This window comes from Synchiropus splendidus, chromosome 10 (genome assembly GCF_027744825.2).
Source record: "Synchiropus splendidus isolate RoL2022-P1 chromosome 10, RoL_Sspl_1.0, whole genome shotgun sequence".
Classification (NCBI taxonomy): domain Eukaryota; kingdom Metazoa; phylum Chordata; class Actinopteri; order Syngnathiformes; family Callionymidae; genus Synchiropus; species Synchiropus splendidus.
The window spans coordinates 20,666,988-20,682,440 of NC_071343.1; the positions used below are offsets into that span (position 1 = coordinate 20,666,988).

Sequence of the window (15,453 nt, forward strand, 5' to 3'; positions counted from 1 at the left end):
AACAACGACACCATATGGGACGTACCTGGAATAAATGAGGTAGTTTAGGAAGAGGGTGATCACATCATTAACTGTAGCTAGGATTTGGAAGTGTAAAGCTGTCACAAAACATGAGTGAAGTTTGTGGTCGTGCAAGGCAGCTATCACAACATTTAGCTGCCAAAACACAGCATCGTCACCATGAAATCAACAATTATATGATGTTGAAACGACAGAAACGTTGCTTCTGTTGTTCAGCCTTTGAACAAACCAGCACTTCAAGACAATCCTCTGAACCATCGATCCAATAACATCTGAGAACTGGTGACCGTCTTCTGTCATCAGTGACCGGTTTTGCACACATATAAGTGATCAGAAACAAAAGAGACTTCTCTCGTGTTCTGCAGTCGTCCATGCTACATTGTGATGGTCTCTTTCGCAAACATCATCCACAACTGTCCTGATGTCTGGGAAGAGGTTAAAATGGACACATATCGCTCCGTGGAAACATACCATAAATAAAGGTCGTGGTAGGAGTCATGTTGCAAAGCTTGTCCTCCAAAACTTAAATAAATGGAAATCCATACCACTTTTCAAAAAGACAGTGCCCCATGTGAGGCTCGAACTCACGACCTTCAGATTATGAGACTGTATCAGAGCCTGAACCAAGCCCTTTTGCAAACTGCACCAACACACAACCAGTGAAACAGCCAACTTGGCCAGACACAAAGCATCGCCTGAACAGGGACTTGAACCCTGGACCCTCAGATTAAAAGTCTGATGCTCTACCGACTGAGCTATCCAGGCTCCTAGGGAGGTGTGATGTGTGTAACCTGATGCAGTGTGTGTGTTCCTGTGTCTGAGCCGATGTTTGTGGTGAGCGCATGACAAACCTGATATCATCTGTGTTTTGTAACTTGCGGCGACAAACTGCTCGTTTCAAGGAGATTAGAAGACGTGATTTGTTGGTTTTAGGAGACGACATTACCTCCATGTTAGCAACCATTAGCATGGTTGCTAAAGTGAGTCCGTGCTCACTCGTGTGATCAGAAGTGAAACTCTTTGTTTTTGCAACTTGACATCTGTCATTCTTGTAATACATTGACAACACAACCTCCAGAGTATTAAAATTTATTTAGAAACTTGTGAGTTTATTCCCAAAACCTGCCGAAGGAAGCGGGTTGATGATGATGTCATCGGTCATCTCTGAAGTTAAACGAGTTAAACTAGTCAGCACGATCGCTGTCGACAGAGTTCAATAAAACAGTCTGAAACAGCTTCTCGCTACCTGTCAGCTTCAATCGCTCTTCTTCTACTGTCATAGGAACCTTAGGGACTGAAGAGCTCACAGCGCCACTCCTCCTCACAGAGGTGCACTACTCATAGCTCGATTGTCTCTGCTCTGCATTTCCCATAGAAGCATCGCTTGAATCAGGAATTGAACCCTGGACCCTGAGATTAAAAGGCATTCGTCTGCTGTGCTCCTTCAACACAAGGAAGCTGGAGTTTCATCAATTGTGCCTGTAATTTGGATCCGTTTCAGTCAGCAAGATGGAATTGAGAAAGAAAGGCCTTGAATCCTTTCAGGAGAAACAGACACTGTTGTGACCAGTCCAACTCGATAATGTGCCAAAAGTAAATGAAAGAAGCTTCATGTTTCATGCACACTTTAGTTAAAGCAGCTGTTTGAGGTCCTGGAATATTTGCTTTTGGCGGCGCCACAGGTGAATGAGTGTAACTGCAGGCTGTCGTAAAGATGGGTCTCCGGTGCCTCACCCCCATCCCACGTTTGTTTATGAGGAAAGACCGTGACGAAACAGTGAAAAATGTAATCACAGAAAGTAATATACACAACACTGTCCAGCTCATACTTGCAAAGGCAACTTCTAGAAACATCTATCATTCAACATCAGAGATGGAACTCCGTCATGCAGCCAGTGAGGAGAGGCAGGATCCAGCGAGAGGTGGAAGCAGCTGCAAGAGCGACGGAGCCAGATTATGCTGCTGAATCTATGTGAGAGGAATATTGTACTTTCACTGTCGATTGTGTGGGGACAAGGTGGACAAGCTCGATTTGAGCAGGCTGAGAAGTTGCACCCAACGTGGGGTTTGAGCTTAAGAGTCTCATGCTCTACCGACTGAGCTAGTTCGGGCTACATGGGATGTGGTCTGACTGAGAAAAAATGCACATCAAATAACATTATAAAACACTTTAAAAAGTCATGCTGGGTCAAGACAACCACACAGCAACTGGTTCAGAGACACATGCTTTAAACAACTCCAGTCCAAAGTTCACATATACTGTAAACTATAGTTGGCTTTTATAGTTGTCATTTACCACCACCATTTACCAGTGGCGGGCCGTGAATTTTTCACCTTGGCCTTCAGTCAAGGAGTAAGTTAGTAAGTCATGTGGTTTCCCCAAAAGTTTTGGAGAGCACCGTTGTGTTTAAGTGTCCAGCAGTGCTTTGGTGTCCAGTGTTGCTCCAAACACCATGTCGATCTGTGGCAAATAACAAGCACTCCCAGCAATACAATTTGCAGTGTTCCTCAGAGCTGGTGAGCCAGGGGTACCGCTCGTAGTTAGCGGACTGAAAGTGGCGGACAAGTCCTTTTCCCGGTTGTGACAGGCTTGTTAGCTTCGGAGTTGCCCGACCTTTCTTAATGATGTCCGACTTTACTTGAAAGTTCCGTCTTGAAAATGGATTTGACGGTAAATCTGCAACAAAATCTTTTTCTTCTCCTCCTTCAGCCATTGTGGGTTGACAGAGCCGCTATTAAATGAACACACACAAAAGATTTGCTTGTGCAGCTCGCGACAGGTGCAGTTTGCTAGCTCTGGCTCGTACACTCTCTCACTATCCAATCACAGGCTGTGAAAACGCTCATGTTAGAAAACGCATATGGTAGAAATTGCCTTGAAGTCCTTTATTTCAATTTCCTCTGGCTCATTAAAACATTAAAAAAAAAGATATGGTATATGCCGGATGTGATGTCATGCCACTCCGTGGCAGGTAGGACACATTTGGTAAGCGGACGCTGTCACTGCCTGATGTGGTCCGCCAGAAATTCCAGGACTGGAACTGGAAATTGCGCATGTTTTACCAACTGACGTTTACTGGTCAGCGCATGCGTCCATAGTTATACAAGTTTCTCTTGAATGTTTTGAAATTTTAACTTCTACAGTCTAGATTAAGTGTTAGGATTAGGTCTGTGCAGTTTGGCTGTGACAAAGAAATAAACCAAAGTAACGCATGTGTACCGTAAACCAGTTCGTCTGTAACTTTCTGCTCCAGCACCATCATTTCCGGCGGACCACATCAGGCAGAAAGAACAGATCGTACTTACGCATGCGCGTAAAAACGTATAATTTCCAGATTTTATTGTTAGATATAGACTATTTTGACAACGATTCAAAAAACACACAAATTCACGCGATATATCCAATAAACACACAAATTCACGCGATATATCCAATAAACACAATTCCGAGACCTTGCGCATGCGTGTTTCTAACATCCGGTTCCAGTCCTGGAACTTCCGGCGGACCGCATCAGGCAGGCGGACCACATCAGGCAGTGACAGACACATTTGGTACCTACACCGGAAGAGGCTTTGTTCATGTGAATGCGTCATCAGCGATGCGACAGCACACTTCATGATCTAAACCGGCCAGTAAAGGGTCTGATCGCTGTCTGGGCCGACAATATCCTTCAAAAACAACTTCTCAAACTCCCAGAACACTGAGGTGTGCAGCCGGGAGCTGCAGGAAAATTACGCTTGGGGACGGGAGCACCGCGGATTGATCCACGCTGCTCTCGCAACAGGTTGAACACAGCGAGAGAGAATGACTGGCACAAATATTCTGCCATCCACGGTTAGATGGCAAAAACAATTGGCAAAGCCTGAGAATTGAACCCAGGTCAACTGCTTGGAAGGAAGCTACAGTTCACACAAGAACATCATTGCAGAGATTCCTGTCAAGGAACATTCACTTTGACAAAGAGAAATCGACAATAGCGGATGAACAAACATGCATTGAGATGAGGTTTTTGGCCGACGCAGTTCGGCTCCTCAGCTTCTCTATTTCTTTAAGTCCATGTCAGCTCAAGATATGTATCTACTCAGTTCCACTCCGCCCATAAATTGATGCATCGGTCAAAATATAGCAGTGTGAGTGTTATGAATGTGGGTTGGAATACTTGAGCTTCATTCTCTAAACGTTGTGATGTCTGATGCTGAGATTGCTCCCTTTCATATGGTACCTGAAGGACACGGAGCATGGACTGTGCTGATGGACTTGATGGAGGTGGTTGAAATAGTACTGTGCCCGGTATTCACCGAAGAATCAATTCAGGATTTGCACAGGAAGATACTGGACCACCGAAACATTTCAAACTCCGGCCTCAACATCATGACATTGAACACGACCCTGACCTGATAGGGTGTTTTGGCACCCTTGATCATTTAAGGACCGTAGGATTTGAGGGGCAACACCGCATTTTCTTTATATATATAGATACAACTGTGAAACTTCTCTCATGTTAACTGTTAAATACATATATAGTCACAGTTAACATAACATCATTGGCCAGTATGGGGATCGAACCCATGGCCTTGGCGTTATTAGCACCACGCTCTAACCATCTGAGCTAACCGGCCAGTTGCAGGAGATATTGTATTGCTGTTCTGGAGATAAGGAGAGGAGCGAGGGAACAAGTTGAACAAAGGACCTTTGATGTTGAAGTCCTGCATAAATGAAGAGAAAGATCACCACTGAGGTTCAAAGATGATGAAGGAGATAGTCAGATGTAGCAGTGGAATTAGGGCTGATCAGGGATTGTACTCACAGTTGCTGCATAGAAGCTAAAGTTCAAACATCAGTCTCTTACAAGTACCATGCATTAGCAGTCAGGCCATGCAACAACAGCTGTTGACCGTAATACATGACTTTCATGGTTCAGCCAATATTGAGGGACTCACTAGTAATCCCAGCTCCACGCTGTGGAGAAGATAGTTTTAAGAGGTGGTTTTATTGAGTTGCTCAATGCGCTCGCTGCATGGAATAACTGAACACATTTTCATTACATTCTCACATTAGTGTTGACCAGAAAAGTCATGTGGCATGCACTGCAGAAATACTGTTCTCATGTTTTACTTTTGCGTCATGAATGAAAGATTAGCCCGAGCTAGCCAGGAGTCGAACCTGGAATCTCCTGATCCGTAGTCAGGCGCGTTATCCATTGCGCCACTAGCCCTATGTTTTGTTCAATTCCATGTGAACTGACTTGAGTGAAAGTCGGGTATCAGACGCCTCACAACATTCCAAAGCAGTTCAACCCCAGTGCCACAATGAAAAGAAACTTTCTGTGCTTGAATCCTTGAAGCCTTGGGTGAACCACCTCCTGACAATGGTGCCTCCCCTGCCATCTAAGTTTGACTCGCTTAGCTCAATACACATCGACGGATCATCAATTGAACTCATATGACGTCTCTGTCCGAAATGATTCCTAAAAGTCCGCAGTCCTCAGAGACTATTCCATGAGCCCAAGAATCCACTTTTGAAGTTTCTAATATTTTCTTCATCTGCCTTTCGATGATGTATCTATAAATCAACTGCAAAACTGATCCAGCCACATGTCAGGTCCCACACCAGGACTCACAATCAACTGATGACAGTCTTCACACACCTGGTTGGTGAAAAGGAGACTGGTTGGAACAAAAACCTGCACCCACTGTGGCTCTTTGAGGACCAGTGTGAGACCCCTGGTCTAGGGTGTCTCTCTCTCTTACTCACTGCAAAGGTAGTTTTAGCGTTTTTCCATGAATCTTTATCTTTATTTGCATCAATGTATCTTGAAAAGTTGACTCTGGCTAGCAGGCCAAGTTCTGAGGACTCAGGAGAGGAATGTGTTCCAATGTCTGAGTGATTTGGGTGGAACAAGAGGCAGGTGGCATGTTGAGTTCTCCTCATCCATCAGGGCTGCAGAGCCTATGTGCAAGACAGAGAACATTGTGTCGGGACAATGGTGTGTCCAACCTGGATTTGAGCAAGCTGAAAAGTTGCGCCCAACATGGGGCTCGAACCCACGACCCTGAGATTAAGAGTCTCATGCTCTACCGACTGAGCTAGCCGGGCTCCATGGTGTGTTGTCTGACTGAGAGAAGCTCGACTTTCTATCCAGTAATCCGATTAAGCTGTTTACATTCAAATTCAAAAATTCACAGCAAATAACATGATGAATACAACACTTTAAAAACACACTGCTGAGTCAAGACAACCACACAGCAACTGGTTCAGAGTCACATGCTTCAAACAACTCCAGTCAAAAGTGCAAATATACTGTAAACTATAGTTGGCACCATTTACTCTTTGCCCACAAAGACCTTCAGGAATAATTCCCCGAATAATCCCTTCGTCCTTTTCAGGCATTGTTCCCAATATATTTAAGGTTGAGATTTAGAAAGAGTAACGTGTTTACATTTTTTCCTTACATCACACTTCTTCTTGAACTTACTCATTGTCCAGCCTTAACACTGCAGGTCCTGAGTTGCAATTACTCTGAGATGTCTCTTTGCAATCCTCCTCATGGATGGGAACGTTGCTTCATGTATTTTCTACCGAAGAAGTGGGTCTCCATTCCATGCACTTGATCTTTCCTCTGAGTCACGCTGCTTTTCATTGACTGCACAAGCCTCGTTGGCGCAGTAGGCAGCGTGTCAGTCTCATAATCTGAAGGTCGTGAGTTCGAGCCTCACACAGGGCACTCTCTTTTCAGGGTGCAACTGTTTTGGGGGACAAGCTTTGCAACATGACTCCGAGCACGACCTTTGTTTATTGTATGTTTTTCACTTGCCCTTTCCTGTGAGTCACGCTGCATTTCAATGACCGCATCAGTGCCACTTGTGCGATGCAGTATAGATGCCAGAATTTGGTTGTCAAACTCTGACCATATCCCACCTGTTGTTATGGGTGAGGATGGAGAAGCCCATGCAGCGGGCTGTGAGGAAGCACCAGGCGTGAATGCTGACACAGAGCTGGTGGCAGAGCTTGTGCTTGGTTCAGGCTCTGATACGGTCGGAGCTGAGCTCTGACTCACTGATTGTATCTTGGTGAAACAGCTGGGTAAAGTAAAACACACAAGGCTTATCAAAGTGAATATATATTTTGGAGTTCAACGACATGACCACATTTTATTATTATTTATTAGATGTATTCATATAAGACACAACCTTTATTTATGGTATGTTTCCACGGAGCGATATGTGTCCATTTTCCCCTCTTCCCAGACATCAGGACAGTTGTGGATGATGTTTGCGACCGAGACCAGCACAATGTAGCATGGACAACTGCAGAACATGAGAAAAGTCTCCTCTGTGCTCTGATCACTTATATGTGTGCAAAACAGGTCACTGACGACAGAAGACCAGACCAGTTCTCAGATGTTATTGGATCGATGGTTCAGAGGATTGTGTTGAAGTGCTGGTTTGTTCAAAGGCTGAACAACAGACCCAACGTTTCTGTTGTTTCAACATCATATAATTGTTGATTTCATGGTGACAATGCTGTGTTTTAGCAGCTAAATGTTGTGATATCTGCCTCGCACGACCACAAACTTCACTCCTGTTTTGTGACAGCTTTACACTTCCAAATCCTAGCTACAGTTAATGATGTGATCACCCTCTTCCTAAACTACCTCATTTATTCCAGGTACGTCCCATATGGTGTCGTTGTTTGGCCCCTGGTATGGGAACCACATCGGGACGCTCCGATCCATCAGTCACCATGATCCTGATCAAGCCATAAACCCCTTTGGGTGGACTCCTGTCCCATAGGTCGTCGTATTCCTAGTTCTTGCCCAGGACAACCAGCGTTGACTATTGGCTTGGAGCTTCTGACCTTGTGCTGGCACTTTGACTGAACATGTGTAATACGTGCTTTTGACAGAGATTTGAATGCAAAACACTGAGACAAGATTTCAGCATCAGAGCGATTCACTGTCACCATTGGTATTTATGTACAACTGTTTTGGGACACAAGCTTTGCAACACTACTAAGTGATGCGAGCCATGTGACAACACAATGTCCATGTGATCGGTACAATGAGGTTTGGGACAAAGAAGTGGAAGACAGTGTTGGTCGATGCAAAGATGAAATGGTGGAACCTTTTGCTCTCATTCTCTTTATTCATTTATTCCCTAAAGCACTGCTACCATCTTTCTTTCACACTCTCTCTTTACTGAAAAACACATAGCTATCACTGACTTCAGTCACACAATCCTTCTGCACAATCTTCAGATCTTGAAAACTGAAAACGTTTGTTCACAGATCCACATTTTCTTGTGCTGCAGCATGTCTCTGTGGCGCAATAGGTTAGCGCGTTCGGCTGTTAACCGAAAGGTTGGTGGTTCGAGCCCACCCAGGGACGTGACCTGCATTATCTTGCAGTAAAAACTTCATTCATGTACTCACACTGACAGACGTGATGTTGATCAAAAACTGTCCTTCGTGACAAAACAGGCGTCACCGAACTGTCTCAGAAAGGGCTGCAGGTTATTGTTGCAACTGAGCACAGACAGTTTAACCAATCAGGTGTCAATTTGGAGACCCCAACTCTTAACTATCGTTCCATGAACACATGTGAACCAGGGATCGTCTTCTGTTATTATGATTATTATTATAAATATAATATCCACACAGACAGTCCCTTGTTCCATGATCATAGACATGGTTCATCATACCTGAAGCTGTGTGTGCATGGTGCTACTTGTGCTATTTGAGTGGTTTTACAGATATCTTTGACAGTTGAAATCTCATCTGAACTGCTGATTGTGTCCCATATGGTCTAGCGGTCAGGATTCCTGGTTCTCACCCAGGCGGCCCGGGTTCGACTCCCGGTATGGGAAAGCGACGATCATTATTCAGACATTGAATTAAAAACAAATAATCATCTGCTGCCATCGCTCATAAGTACGGGTGGACGTAAGTCAAGCAGGTTGTGAGTTGGATGGTTGGATGATTCATGTACTCACTCTGACAGACATGAGGTTGATCTCCAAAAAACATTCCTCTTAAACAGGGGTCACTGAACGGTCTCAGAAAGGCCTGCAGCTTTTAGTTCCAATCACACACAGTTTAACCAAACAGGTGTCATGATGGAGTCCCACGAACACATGTGAACCTGGGATCGTCTTCTGTCATTATGATTATTATTATAAATATAATATCCACACAGACAGTCCCTTGTCCCATGATCATAGACACGGTTCATCATACCTGAAGATGTGTGTGCATGGTACTACTTGTGCTATTTGAGCATTTGATTTTGTAAGTAGCGATTGCTTGAGCCGTCTTCAACCTTGCGTCCACAACAACTTGGGGACACTCCACCTCGACAATTGACCTACTTTGGGGATGTGTTCGAACCAGGCAGGTGACTAATCACAACAAGAGCAAGCAACCAGCGACTGACGATTGGCCCGACCGTGACTGAAAAGTAGCCGGCGGTGTGAACGTACCATCAGTGTTCGACAGTCTTCACCATCATGACGAAAAGTGCATCGAATCCCATCGAGGAACCGAAACTCGGCATTCCGCGTGACAAGCAGAGATACTGTCCACCATACGGAGTACGGAGGAAGGGGAGAAGGCAATGGTCCAAGTAAATCGTGGGAAAGTTCCAGACCATGACAGTCTTCTATATGATGCTCAAGAGACGGAGTAATGGCTCGGCTGAATAGCACGTGAGGCTTCATGCAGTCTGACCAGAGGACAGAGTGTGTTGATCTGTGTGCGAGACGTGGACAGTTGAAATCTCATCTGAACTGCTGAACGTGTTCCATTTTGCCAAAATGGCTGACTCACACAAGTCCCATATGGTCTAGTGGTCAGGATTACTGGTTTTCACCCAGGCGGCCCAAGTTCAACTCCTGGTATGGGAAACCTGCCATCATTATGGTCTGTTGATGTTGTTCAAAGACAGATTGTTGTTATTACTCACCTGTTACAAACTTCTCTTTACTCGAGAGAATGTAGGCATAAATCTCACACGCTGAATGAGCACTCACTAATATTTTCAGTTGATATATTTGTTGTCGAACCTGTGTAAGTCTAAATAAACACGTCAACTTATCAACCACTGCCTCAGACAGCTGGTGTCAGAGTAACCAGTGAGAAGATCTTTAGTTCAGGTCTGATCACAGTGTACTGTCTATTTCAGATTTATGAAACTTCTGAAATCGAAAGACATCCATCATACAATCACATACAATATTTATGAGCATGCACCTCAAACAAATTGTCCTGATATTTAAACAGTTTGGTTTGTCTTGGAAAGAAATCAATGCAGATATATGTATGAATGTATATATCTGTATATCTTGTGCTGGCCAGCTTAATAACATTAGTTCTGAGGAGCTCTTGTGTTTGTGAGGAGAGTATCAAGCATTGGTGCTCAATCTGATCTGATGATGATCTCAACAGCAACACAACTAAACCAACTGGAAACATGGACTGCAGTGACAACTCCACAGCTGTGATCGGTAGAATGTCTTCCACAACATACCTCGCTGCTACTAGTGTGTTCAACTGCTTCAGAATGGAATTGTTCTACGCTTGTTCAACTACAATATTCCTCTGGTCTTTTACAGGTAAAAAAGGAAAAATAATGAGAATATATCCACAATAAGAATCCCACACCTGGCCCCTCATCGACTGCAGCCATTATTTTTTCACAGGCGCGGCGCTGCGTCATGTGACTAATGTGGGCTTCACGTCCACCACGAAAGCTTTTCATGCGTATTATGGACACCGGTTTTCAAACTTTTTAAAGAGCTGTGAATGTGCAGTAACGAGTAACAAGCATGTTTAAATCACAGTTTTGTGAAACGCATTGGTAATTTTGGCAAAGGAACGCGTCATGGCACTCGTTATTACAAAAGATCGTTCCAATAACGCGTTACTTAATAACACTGGCTGGCAACAGTGGCTGACTCCAAGAGACAGAAGCAGAATAATCTACACTACTAAAATCCTACTTTATTTGTACAACAATGAACTTGTATTTCTAATTGCAAGTTAATAAAGCTGATCACGTCCCTGGGTGGGTTCGAACAACCAACCTTTCGGTTAACAGCCGACACCACAGAGACATGCTGCAAACCAAAAAAATGTGCATCTGTGAACTGTTTTTAAGTGAAGAAGAAGATTGTGCAGATGGATTGTGTGATTGAAATGGCTGTGTGTATAATGGAGATGATATGATGCAAATACTTCACATTAGAGTGTTTGAACAACACGAGTGTGTCATTTCCATACCAGCACACAGACAACGTTGATCGACCTCGGCCCATTCCCAAGACATTTGTAGCAAGGAACACAATTGGAGGCAATGGCCATGAAAATGCCACATTGCTGAGATTGCTCCCTTTCATATGGTACCTGAAGGACACGGAGCATGGACTGTGCATAGTACTGTACCCGAAGAATCAATGCAGTATTTGCAGACAAAGATACTGGACACTGAAACATGCTGCAACATGCTGTACCTGTAATAGAATAGAAATTCGAGGTTCTCTCAGTCAGACCACATGCCATGTAGCCCGGCTAGCTCAGTCGGTAGAGCATGAGACTCTTAATCTCAGGGTCGTGGGTTCGAGCCCCACGTTGGGTGCAACTTTTTCGCTTGCTCAAATCCAGGTTGGACACACCATTGTCCTGACACAATGGACGATTGGATGTTCTCTGTCTAGCATGTAGATACTGCAGCCCAGATGGATGAGGAGGACTCAACATGCCACCTGCCTCTTGTTCCACCCAAATCACTCAGACATTGGAACACATTCCTCTCCTGAGTCCTCAGAACTTGGCCTGCTAGCCAGAGTCAACTTTTCAAGATACATTGATGCAAATAAAGATAAAGATTCATGGAAAAACGCTAAAACTACCTTTACAGTGAGTAAGAGAGAGAGACACCCTAGACCAGGGGTCTCACACTGGTCCTCAAAGGGCCACAGTGGGTGCAGCTTTTTGTTCCAACCAGTCACCTTTTCACCAACCAGGTGTGTGAAGACAGTCCATGCTCCGTGTCCTTCAGGTACCATATGAAAGGGAGCAATCTCAGCAATGTGGCATTTTCATGGCCATTGCCACCAGTTGTGTTCCTTGCTGCAAATGCCTTGGGCAGGCAGACATCACAACGTTTAGAAAATGAAGCTCAAGTATTCCAACCCACATTCATAACACTCACACTGCTATATTTTGACCCATGCATCAATTTATGTACAGAGTGGAACTGAGTAGATACATATCTTGAGCTGACATGGACTTAAAGAAATAGAGAAGCTGAGGAGCCGAACTGAGTCGGCCAAAAACCTCATCTCACTGCATGTTTGTAAATCCGCTATTGTCGATTTCTCTTTGTCAAAGTGAATGTTCCTTGACGGGAATCTCTGCAATGGTGGTCTTGTGTGAACTGTAGCTTCCTTCCAAGCAGTTGACCTGGGTTCAATTCTCAGGCTTTGCCAATTGTTTTTGCCATCTAACCGTGGATGGCAGAATATTTGTGCCTCAACTGTCAACACCACAAATGTCCCATTAAGGCTGGACGCGGACGACCAACAGACAGGTCTCAATGGGATAAAAATCAATCTCTGCCTGGCGTTGTTGGTAGGACTCGAAGCTACGGGGGAAATCCCCAATGGATTTCAGTTCCATGGCCTTCATCACTCGTGCCTTCAGTGGATTTGTGAATGGTCAGAAGAAACCAGTTCTTTGAATCACGACTGAATGGAATGGGCTACATGCAGTGGCTGGGAATCGAACCCAGGTCAAGTGCTTGAAAAGCAGCCATCATCATTGTTGTTTGAAAGATGAGGAAGAGATGATGTGATGAACTGATTTCTAATGAACCCATAACTAAATGACTGATGAAGTGTCTGAGGAACAGTGTTGTTGTGGCCGAGTGGTTAAGGCGATGGACTTGAAATACATTGGGGTTTCCCCACGTAGGTTCGAGTCCTACCAGCAACGTTAATGTAGATTTTCTTGCCTTGTGACCTGTGTGTTGTAGTCAGCGTCCAGACTGACTTGATGTTTGAAGCCCAAATATCTTGAGTGTTGTGGACAAGCTGCTCATAGAGTTTACGTTGCAGCTCTTTATCTTGTGTAGTGCTTTTCGACAGATTACTTCCCCACTTTGTCTTCATTCATCATGTTGTGAGACACGCACGATGCAGAGGGCGCCACCATGAGTTAAAGGTCGATGTGGAAGAATACAGCTCCTTCTCTGGTTCAGTGTCAGTAGTTCACTCATGTTTCTCTTCAGATCGTATAAATCTTTCGCCTTTTACTAAAGATTTCCGTGGAGAGGAACAACATGAGTTTTCACAAATTTTTTGATGCCCTGCTCTTGTCGGGCTTCTTATTGTGTTCAATGTAACCTGTCTGGTTAACAACTTTGGGTCACAAGTGCAGAGTTGTTATTCCCAAGATGTGTATCTATGAAGTAGTAGAGTGTGTTGTCTCACTCCAAGTGTGCATGAAACATGAAGCTTCTTTCATTTACTTTTGGCACATTATCGAGTTGGACTGGTCACAACAGTGTCTGTTTCTCCTGCAAGGATTCAAGGCCTTTCTTTCTCAATTCCATCTTGCTGACTGAAACGGATCCAAATTACAGGCACAATTGATGAAACTTCAGCTTCCTTGTGTTGAAGGAGCACAGCAGACGAATGACTTTTAATCTCAGGGTCCAGGGTTCAATTCCTGATTCAAGCGATGCATCTATGGGAAATGCAGAGCAGAGACAATCGAGCTATGAGTAGTGCACCTCTGTGAGGAGGAGTGGCGCTGTGAGCTCTTCAGTCCCTAAGGTTCCTATGACAGTAGAAGAAGAGCGATTGAAGCTGACAGGTAGAGAGGAGCTGTTTCAGACTGTTTTATTGAACTCTGTCGACAGCGATCGTGCTGACTAGTTTAACTAGTTTAACTTCAGAGATGATGGTTCAACGGTGTCATCATCATCAACCCGTTTCCTTCGGCAGGTTTTGGGAATAAACTCACAAGTTTCTAAATAAATTTTAATACTCTGGAGGTTGTGTTGTCAATGTATTACAAGAATGACAGATGTCAAGAGTTTCACTTCACACGAGTGAGCACGGACTCACTTTAGCAACCATGCGGCAACATAACGGTTGCTAACATGGAGGTAATGTCGTCTCCAAAAACCAACAAGTCACGTCTTCCAATCTCCTTGAGGGAACTAACGATAAAAATCATCTGGTTCAAGGAAGTTGAGGAAAATGAGCAGTTTGTCGCCGCAAGTTACAAAACACAGCTATCAGGTTTGTCATGTGCTCTCCACAAACATCGGCTAAGACAGAGGAACACGCACACTATAGCTCAGTCGGTAGAGCATCAGACTTTTAATCTGAGGGTCCAGGGTTCAAGTCTCTGTTCAGGCGATGCTTTGTCACTGGCCAAGTTGGCTGTTTGACTGGTTGTGTGTTGGTCCAGGTTGCAAAAGGGCTTGGTTCAGGCTCTGATACAGTCGGGCCTGAGGTCTAACTGAGTGAAATGAAACACACAAGGCTTATCAAAGTGAATATGTAGAGTGACACTACCACATTTTATTATTTATTAAATGTATTTATATAAGACAGATGAGGTAAGCACAAGCCTCGTTGGAGCAGTAGGCAGCGCATCAGCAGACGTTTGTAAATAGTTATGCAGCTCCCAAACGTCCTCCCTCACAGTCAGAAGGCTGCATTCAAGTCCCAAAACAGGATACTCTTCAAGATCACATGAGTCAGATCTCTGTCGCACTGACGGATTTGGTCGGGTTCAATAAAAGGAGCAAATCTGATTCCTGTCTCGACGGAGTTCTAATACCAACATCTCAGTTTTCCAAGGCTCCAAATGTCTCCTTGTGTGACCTTGTATGGTCGACTTGTTCATCGCCTTTGTGGTAATGGTTCCTCTCCTTCTAAAAAGTGTGTATGAAGGGCTCATTGGTCTAGGAGTATGATTCTCGCTTCGGGTGCGAGAGGTCCCGGGTTCGAGTCCCGGATGAGCTCTCTGTCAGAGAATGGTTTTAGAGCTCAGGTTTCTGTGCCCCCTCTGCCAGTGCATTGCCCAATATCGCCGAGACTTTGGGGGTAACTTTTCAAATAAATAATAGCCTGGAAAATCATGCACAAGATTCTGATGCATCAGTGGCTCATTGGCTAAGGACCATGATTATCATCTCATCGTCACGTCAGAGACCTTGTCAGTGACAAACACTTAATAACACAATGACCATGTCATGGTACGTTATCTTTCAACATTTAATGTGAGTCAGCATCTTAGAATGGTGCTTCACTGAAACTTTGCTGGAAGTGCTGCTAAAAACGCTCCAAATTCTTTCATCTGTCAATGTGCTGTGTTGTCTTCTTATTTGTGGCGAGAGCATTATGGCACCTCCACAGTCCTGG

At 44.4% G+C, this 15,453-nt stretch overlaps 12 non-coding genes across 12 annotated transcripts; 8 read left to right on the forward strand and 4 right to left on the reverse strand.

Moving 5' to 3' along the window:
• Nucleotides 1-713: 713 nt before the first annotated feature.
• trnak-uuu (transfer RNA lysine (anticodon UUU)) lies at nt 714-786 on the reverse strand. Its single transcript has one exon. It is a non-coding gene; the product is annotated as a tRNA-Lys (tRNA).
• A 3,781-nt stretch (nt 787-4,567) lies between these two features.
• On the reverse strand, nt 4,568-4,641 carry trnai-aau (transfer RNA isoleucine (anticodon AAU)). Its single transcript has one exon. It is a non-coding gene; the product is annotated as a tRNA-Ile (tRNA).
• Nucleotides 4,642-5,164: 523 nt separating this feature from the next.
• trnar-acg (transfer RNA arginine (anticodon ACG)) lies at nt 5,165-5,237 on the reverse strand. Its single transcript has one exon. It is a non-coding gene; the product is annotated as a tRNA-Arg (tRNA).
• Nucleotides 5,238-6,045: 808 nt separating this feature from the next.
• Nucleotides 6,046-6,118, reverse strand: trnak-cuu (transfer RNA lysine (anticodon CUU)). Its single transcript has one exon. It is a non-coding gene; the product is annotated as a tRNA-Lys (tRNA).
• Nucleotides 6,119-6,673: 555 nt separating this feature from the next.
• On the forward strand, nt 6,674-6,746 carry trnam-cau (transfer RNA methionine (anticodon CAU)). Its single transcript has one exon. It is a non-coding gene; the product is annotated as a tRNA-Met (tRNA).
• A 1,588-nt stretch (nt 6,747-8,334) lies between these two features.
• On the forward strand, nt 8,335-8,408 carry trnan-guu (transfer RNA asparagine (anticodon GUU)). The gene has a single exon. It is a non-coding gene; the product is annotated as a tRNA-Asn (tRNA).
• Nucleotides 8,409-8,814: 406 nt separating this feature from the next.
• trnae-cuc (transfer RNA glutamic acid (anticodon CUC)) lies at nt 8,815-8,886 on the forward strand. Its single transcript has one exon. It is a non-coding gene; the product is annotated as a tRNA-Glu (tRNA).
• A 963-nt stretch (nt 8,887-9,849) lies between these two features.
• trnae-uuc (transfer RNA glutamic acid (anticodon UUC)) lies at nt 9,850-9,921 on the forward strand. The gene has a single exon. It is a non-coding gene; the product is annotated as a tRNA-Glu (tRNA).
• Nucleotides 9,922-11,578: 1,657 nt separating this feature from the next.
• On the forward strand, nt 11,579-11,651 carry trnak-cuu (transfer RNA lysine (anticodon CUU)). The gene has a single exon. It is a non-coding gene; the product is annotated as a tRNA-Lys (tRNA).
• A 1,276-nt stretch (nt 11,652-12,927) lies between these two features.
• On the forward strand, nt 12,928-13,009 carry trnas-uga (transfer RNA serine (anticodon UGA)). The gene has a single exon. It is a non-coding gene; the product is annotated as a tRNA-Ser (tRNA).
• Nucleotides 13,010-13,285: 276 nt separating this feature from the next.
• LOC128766515 (U5 spliceosomal RNA) lies at nt 13,286-13,398 on the forward strand. The gene has a single exon (XR_008416013.1). It is a non-coding gene; the product is annotated as a U5 spliceosomal RNA (small nuclear RNA).
• Nucleotides 13,399-14,982: 1,584 nt separating this feature from the next.
• Nucleotides 14,983-15,054, forward strand: trnap-cgg (transfer RNA proline (anticodon CGG)). The gene has a single exon. It is a non-coding gene; the product is annotated as a tRNA-Pro (tRNA).
• The last annotated feature ends 399 nt before the right edge of the window (nt 15,055-15,453 follow it).